Below are 6,662 nucleotides of genomic sequence, written 5' to 3'. Positions count from 1 at the left end.
TATATGAAGTAACCGAGATTGATTTAAAGTCTTGGGCTCCTACTAAACAAGATAAAGCACGCATGAGGTTCAATAGTGTGTGTGGATTTGTTGGTAGGGCAAGGCTCAACATTAATGTGCTGGGGTTTCGGAAGGCTGATACAGAAACACGGTGAAGCATAGTCCGGGAGATCATCGATCACTTCAATGTTCTAGAGCAGTGGAGAATGCGGGTGGAACACGCTGCACTGAAGAAGTCTAGGGATGCTTGGAGAAACTGGAAGCACGTGTTGTACAAGAAGTACTTGAGTGAAGGCAAGGACCCAATCCCCGCATACCCCCAAATTACAAAGGAAGACTGGGAAGAATTCAAAAGGGTCAGGGCAACTAAAGAGTTTGCTTAAAAGAGTTTCAAGCAATCAGAACTTCAAAAGAAGAACATACACCCCCATCGTATGGGTGTGGCAGGATACTACGGCGTGAAACTGATATGGGAACAGGAGGACAAAGAAGCAGTAGCGGTGGGTGGGAATCCAGTCTTTAGTGAAATCAGGGGCGAACGTGCCAGAGACTACTTGCAGGCACGTGCAAAGAGGTGTGATGACAGAACTTATTACTTTGAAAATGCACGTGACGCCAAACTGTATGAAGTGATGTTAGAGGCTTCCAAGATCCCTGGAAGGTGCTATAGGAACTCAAGGCCATGTGACATTCTATCCATTGCTCTGGAAACAAAAGAGCCCCCTGGCCGTACAAGGGGTATGGGTGTTAATGTCCCGCACAAGAGGGCTTTCACACTTAGCAAATAAGAGAGGCTCAGCATTAAAAAAGCGAGGAGTGAAATGAAGCAGAATGCATTGTATGAAAGGTTGAGGAAGGAGATTTATCCGGCTGTTCGGAAGGATGTTGAGGAGTCAATGATGATGTAGAAGACTCTAACACTAACATATAGCAAGCAGATGGGAGGGGAGGCGGGCATGGAGGATGCTGCTTATTGCGCGACAACACTTCACAAGAGTAATTGTGCATCAGCTGAAACCAGCGACACTGAGACTGCACCTGCTCGTGATGATGCTATATCTGATCTATCTGGAATGAAAGACAGACTGAAGGGTGTGCTTACACATTATGAAGGTATATTAAAATGTGCAATAGCCTGGGTTTTCCCACCCTTCTTGGAAGATGGCCTCTCCTTGGACAATGTGCCATTGAAGCCGGGCTGTGTGAAGTGCTACCTGACTGACGTAAAGCCTAGATTTAATGAATTTGCCCTAAAGAATGTCCTAGGAGACTTCGATGAGCAAAGGACCTTGGGCCACGAAAGGAAATAGAGTTCATCGATGAGATTCCTGAAGCCCTGCCAAGAGCAACCACTGTCACCCCTCAACCGGTGACGCTCTCCTTGCCACAACAGCTCTCACGGGCTGATGCATCAACCTATGATCAGCCGAACCGACTTTGTGGTGTACAGGCCATGTCATCCTCCACCCCAAAGCAGCCAGTGGCAAGACCTACAACTGCTGAAGACGCACCACCAGTTCAGATGCTGGCCACTGAAGCAGCAGGGGGAGACTGTAATGCCCAAGATGCGGCTATATCTCCCACGTGTCGGTGCACGACTTAGAGGCATAACCGCATTTTGGTTTTGTCGCAAGAAGGGTCATCTTCACACAATCCCATGTACAAGCACAAGGATATAAATAGTTGGCTTACAATCACCACGTCACACAAAGATGAAATAATTCATACATCAATCAAAGTACACACATAGTCCGACTACGGACGAATCCAAATGAAAATAAGACAACCCCAAATGCTAAATCCCGATCGTCCCAACTGGGCACCACTACAGATCATCCAGAAAGGAAACATAGTAACAGCCTAGGTCTTCGTCGAACCCGCGAGATCATTGGTATCATTGGCACCTGCAACTGTTTTGGTAGTATCTGTGAGTCATGAGGACTCAGCAATATCAAAACCCGCGACATCAAGACTATTTCAGCTTATAGGTAGGATGTGGTTATGAGGTGGAGTTACAGCAAACAGTAAGCAAATATGGTGACTAACATACGAGTACAAGAGTAAGATGAGAAACTACGCAACGGTCGCAAAACTAGAATTGATCAGGAAGTGATCCTGAACTACTTACGTTCATACATAACCCAACATTGTTCACTTCCCGAACTCCGTGGAAAAGAGACCATCACGGTTACACACGCGGTTGATGTATTTTGATCAAGTCAAGTGTCAAGTTCTCCACAACCGGATATTAACAAATTCCCATCTGCCACATAACCGCGGGCACGGCTCGAAATTTTATACCTTGCAGGGGTGTTCCAACTTAGCGCATCACAAGCTCCCGCGATCAACAAAGGATATTCCTTCTCCCGAAAAGACCTGATCCGTCTCGGAATCCCGGTTATAAGACATTTCGACAATGGTAAAACAAGTCCAGCAAGACCGCCCGAATGTGCCGACAAATCCCGATAAGAGCTTCACATATCTCGTTCTCAGGGCACACTGGATGGGACAAGCTACGAGTAAAACCAACCCTCAAGTTTCCCCGAGGTGGCCCCACAGGCTGCCCAGTTCGGACCAACAGTCAGAGGAGCACTTGGCCGGGGTGGTTGAATTAAGATAATCCTCGGATTAATTACTCCCTGGGCAAAAATTTAGTTGTTATTAGGCAAATGTTAAAACCAAGGTTGGGCCTTCCTGGAGAAGTTTTATTCAAAGCGAACTGTTAAGGGGATCCCATAACCCCAACCGCGTAAGGAACGCAAAATCAAGGAACATAACACTGGTATGTCGGAAACTAAGCCGGCAAGAGTGGAACAAAACACCGAGCAAAAGGCCAAGCCTTCCACCCTTTGCCAAGTATATAGGTGCATTAATTAAATAAGAGATATTGTGATATCCCAACATATCCATGTTCCGGCATGGAACAACCTGCATTGCACCTTCCACTAGCAATGATATAAGAGGGGCTGAGCAAAGCGGTAACATAGCCAAACAACGGTTTGTTAGGAAGGTGGGTTAGGGCTTGACATGGCAATATGGGAGGCTTGATAAACAAGTGGTAGGTAGCGCGACATAGCGATAGAGCCAACAACTAGCAAGCAAAGATAGAAGTGATATCGGGGGTAATGATCATCTTGCATGAGATCCCGCAAGGAAGAAGAACGAGTCCATGAAGAAGACAAACGGACGTAGTTGAACAAATCCTCACAACTCTGGAACGAAACCGAAACTAACGAGAGAAGCAAACCGGACATAAGCAAGCAACATGGTAAACACACAAGCATAAACATGGCATGATGCACAATCAAGGATGATGCATGTCCGGTTTAAATATGCATGGCATGGCAAGTGCACAAACAAAACTACAAGTACAGTGGAGCTCAATATGCAACGAGATGCATATTGACAAAACACCATATTCAATTATTTAGCTCTCTCCCGTTTAATCTACTCAACAATATTAAAAGTTGGTTAACATGGCCAGAGGGCAAGCACAATTAAACTACAATATCTAAGCAATTTAAATGGGGCTGGAAACAACAAACAACAATTCCGTAAAATCCCCACATGTCAATTAGCAATTTTTTAAAGCAAACAACAAATTTATATTTGAAATGTTGTTATCATGATGCGGATGACATAAACCAGTTTTATAAAAAAATTATGAAAAGTTGACATGAAGATGATACGAGGCATTTGTCGCCATGGCGGAAGGAAAAGGGTTCCATGACGGCGAAACGGAAATGGTGCCATGGCAACATCCCGGTTCTGGCAACTCGATTGAGATGCTGGTGCAAAGGAACAAGTGTGGGTGCGCGAAACATGCAAGAGTGACGGGGAGTGATCCCGGATACCGGCTGTCCCACATGTCGGTGGCATGGCTTACGGCGAACGTGCAAGGAACAATTCGGACACGGTGCAAACATAGGGTGCATCTCATACAACACATGCATTCGGTCCACGGGCGGTCGTCTCGGTGTTATACCTTCAAAGCATGCATTTTGGGGCGGATCGAGTTCGTAGTGGAAGTAGTTGTTCATTGGTCGTCGTGGGAAGTAGTCGTTCACGTGGCGACGATAGTGGAAGTAGTGGTACACGGGTCGTAGTGGAAGTAGTCGTTCTCGCGACGGTAGTGGAAGTAGTGGTACATGTTTCAAAGAGGAAGTAGTCATTCATGTTCGGGAAGCGGTAGTGGCACACGGTCATCGAAGAACTTGACGAATCCATGGTCGACGGTAGTTGTACACTTGGTATTGTCGGATCCACAGCGACGGTAGTCGTACATGTGTCATAGAGAAACTTGGATGGCAGTCGTACATGTGTCATAGAGAAACTTGGCGCATCCAAGTCCTTCGGGGTTCCTTCTTGTACTTGCGTTTCGGTGCGGTACTTCGCGATTCCAGGATGTAGAGGTACACTTGTCGCGATTCCAGGATGTAGAGGTACATTTGTCGTAGACGTGTAGTCGTTCACGTATCACCGTGGTGTAGTCGTACTTGGTGTCCACAGCAACATTTCCATGATGGCCAAACAAACTAATAGCAACCAAAGGCAGCAGGATGCGTGGCAAGGCTCGAGCGACAAGAATGCCATGGGCGTGCAACAGAGCAAAGGGGGCGTCGGGGGCTCATGGGAGGGAAGGCGAACAGCAGTAGCACAAGTCACGGGCAAATGAGGTGCTGCCGGGCGCTGGTGGTGGTGGAGCAGGGGAAGTCAACGCGGGGTTACAACGTGGACAGGACGGCGGCATTGACGGGCAGAAGGCGCTCGGGATCGAGCTCCTCTCTTTCGAGAGCATGGCTGCGGGCGCGGGACGGAGGTGGAGGTGCAGGAAGGCGATGCCGCGGTGAGGTGTAGCAGAGAGAGGGGGAATGTGGGGCACCGTAGAAGGGGCTCGCCGGCGGGCGAGGCAAGGAGGCGCAGGCATCGGAGATGGGTGCTCGTGGCAGAAAGATCGGCGGCCGGACCTGATGGTCAGCGCAGCTGCAGGGTGAGGCGCGCGAGGCAAGGCGGGCGAGCAGAGGACGGAGTTGCCGGAGGCGCTGTTGGCACGACACGGCTGGAGGCGCGGGCGCCATGGCGGGGAGGTGATGTGGCTCTGGTGGTTGAGGCCGAACGGAGGGACTGGCTGCAGGGCCGTCGCGTGGGCCGAGGGGACGACGCCACGACCACAGTTGGTCTGGCGGTGGAGGCCATGGACGAAGGACGGGAGCTAGGGTATCGGAATCGAGCGGGAGGGATGGGGGATCGAGTGTGGGGCTCTCCCCTGGCGGCGCTCGAACGGGACATGAGGGAGAGATCGACAGAGAGATGAGGATCGGTTGGGGATAGGGTTAAGCAGGGCGCCGGCTGGGCCTAGGTGGGCCGGCGCTGGTTGGTTAGGCCCAAGAGGCCGGCTGGGCTGCTGGGCTCTTTGCTCCCTCTCTCTTATTTTTCTCTCTATTTCAAATAAACAGAAACTTGGAAGAAATGGAGAGAGAGATTGGAGTGGAGCTTGGGCATGAATTTAATTTTCTTGGACTCACAAAAATGAGCTTGATCCAAGAAAAATGGAATTGAACATGTGGGTGAAGTTTGAAACAAACTCATTTGAATTTAATTCAAATGAGTGTCAGAAGGAAGTGGGTATTTGACAGGTTCAAAAATGTTGAGAATTTGGGAGGAGCCTCGATAAAACGATAAAAGAATATGAGGACAAGTAGGAGACCAAGAATTGAGATAACAAAGGCATTGGGATTTATTTGCAAGTGTGTTCCGGTTAATTCCAAACAAATGGAATATTTATAATAGCTCCATAATTATTAGGAGGATATGTTATAAAGAGAAATCACCATGTGAATACCCTTCATTTAAATAGATCAAAATATGTATGCAATTTATTTAGTTGAGTTGCAAAAATTAATGATATGATGGCATGACGACATGATGCAATGCAAGAGATTACATGATGAATGCAACAAAGCAATTGAAACATACGGTGACAACAGGAATAAATGGAAGGATCTGGAGAGTCGGTCTCGGGGCGTCACAACTCTCCTCCACTTATAAGAGATCTCGACCCGAGATATAAGGATGGCACCGGGGAGAAATGGAAGAGGAAGTGGTAAAAAAAGTTGCTTCTTTGAAAAACGAGTGAAACCAATGAACCTTGAGAGGTCGAAAAGTTGAAAGAAAGAACACAACAGAGTTGAACGAAGTTGAGAGGACTCCGGTAGAAAGAGAAACAAGGAACACCATGTGAACCTTGGAGGTTGCAAACCTATGAATGATGAGCTCAATGTACAAGAAGAAATTGAAACCACTCTGGTTGAAATGAGATAACCAAGGGACAAGGAAGAACAAATTCGAACAGCACTCCAGTTGAAAAGAGATGCAAGACCTGATAAGATGAAAAGAACTTGAGTAGAGGATACAACACTCCTGCTAAACGGATAAGCAAGGAAAAGAACATGATATTTACAAAATGAGATGATGGGACGAAGAGAGCAACATCACAATCCCTCCGGAACAAATGAATGTGAAACTAGATGGTTGGAAAGAAAAGAACGGCAAAGAAGAATGAAAACTCTCCCAATTAAAATTGAAAGAGCATCCTTATGAAGAAGGGTTGAATGGAGTTGTTGGAAAATCAATACGAAAGGCTATGATCCTCATGGGCTTAT

The sequence above is a fragment of the Triticum urartu genome, chromosome 3 (genome assembly GCF_003073215.2).
Source record: "Triticum urartu cultivar G1812 chromosome 3, Tu2.1, whole genome shotgun sequence".
NCBI classification, from domain to species: domain Eukaryota; kingdom Viridiplantae; phylum Streptophyta; class Magnoliopsida; order Poales; family Poaceae; genus Triticum; species Triticum urartu.
The sequence above is the reverse complement of the archived record's forward strand: the minus strand, read 5'-3'. Positions refer to the sequence as shown.